Source organism: Haplochromis burtoni, unplaced genomic scaffold (genome assembly GCF_018398535.1).
Source record: "Haplochromis burtoni strain Fernald_Lab_line unplaced genomic scaffold, NCSU_Asbu1 Contig_6942, whole genome shotgun sequence".
NCBI classification, from domain to species: Eukaryota; Metazoa; Chordata; class Actinopteri; order Cichliformes; family Cichlidae; genus Haplochromis; species Haplochromis burtoni.
The window spans coordinates 1-1,117 of record NW_024589299.1 but is presented as its reverse complement, the minus strand read 5'-3'; the positions used below and the strand labels follow the sequence as shown (position 1 = coordinate 1,117).

General features: G+C 36.5%; 1 long non-coding RNA gene across 1 annotated transcript; it reads right to left on the bottom strand.

Moving 5' to 3' along the window:
- LOC121814061 lies at positions 1–1,021 on the bottom strand. The gene is made up of 2 exons (XR_006054037.1): positions 509–1,021; positions 1–366 (listed from the first exon to the last, which is right to left on the bottom strand). It is a non-coding gene; the product is annotated as an uncharacterized LOC121814061 (long non-coding RNA).
- Between the last annotated feature and the right edge of the window lie 96 nt (positions 1,022–1,117).

Genomic DNA, 1,117 nt, shown 5'->3' with positions numbered 1-1,117 from the left:
ACATTTCTGTTGTGCTTTTTATTGGCCCATAACTCAATGATAGATTTGCGTAGTTTGTTTGGCATGTTGTCATTTTACTGGGAGGAAAAACAACAGGCCTTTCCCAATGATTGAGGCAGAAGAAGAAAACTAAAAACACAAATAATAAAATACCACATTTATCAACATTACACTACCCACTATGTTGAAACTGTGAGGCTGCAATGAACATGCACAGTAAACAAATCCAAGTCTGTCTTCTGGGGACTTTCAAGAAGCCAAACGTAACACGCGGGTCAATGAACGAACGCGGTGACTCACATCTAACTCGTCGTTATCATCCGTTTGATTTCGCAACTTCAGGGAACACGGAGGTCGTCTTCGAGGCTACAAATTTAAGGGAAGAGAACGAGCAATGATTCACTAACTGCTTCCTTTAAGAAAGCACATATATTTGAATAATGTTCTGCACGGACATACATGTTTATAGACTTTTGTTTTGTTATACAGGACAAATAAAATGCATTACCTCGCCATTTGAGTTGGGTATTGGAAGAATATGACCTTTGAACTTTCCGGCCAGCTCAGCCACCGACGGCTTGGATGGAGAATTCTTCTGAAAGAAAGAAAAAAGGAGAAAAAGTGAAAAATACTGTATGAAAACTTAAATATACTGAAGAAAAAAAAAAATTTGTTTCAGTATTTCACACACAGACTTCAAAAGTTAATGACAATTCCACAATCGTGACACAAGAACAGTGAATAATATGATAATATTAAGCAATATATTTCTATATAGTGTGTATATACTATAACATGAAAAAATCAAAACCTTAAACATAATAGTGCATCAAGACTGTCATGGAAACCAAACTGTGGAACTGAAAGGCACTTTTAATTACACCCCCCCCCCCACTTGTCTAAGCTGAATGTTGTAACAAAGGGGTGTAACTTGCTGAACAAACAGAGCTAAAACATGATCCATTTTAATAAACATGGCATGTGCAGAAGGCAGCAGAACACAAATCATGTTCTAAGATTTAAAAAAAAAGAAAAAAAAAAAAAAAAAAGAAGTTTTTCGCTTCCTTCTTCTTAACAAGACTCCATCAGCGTGCCGGTTTAGTCAGGTCCTTAGAGG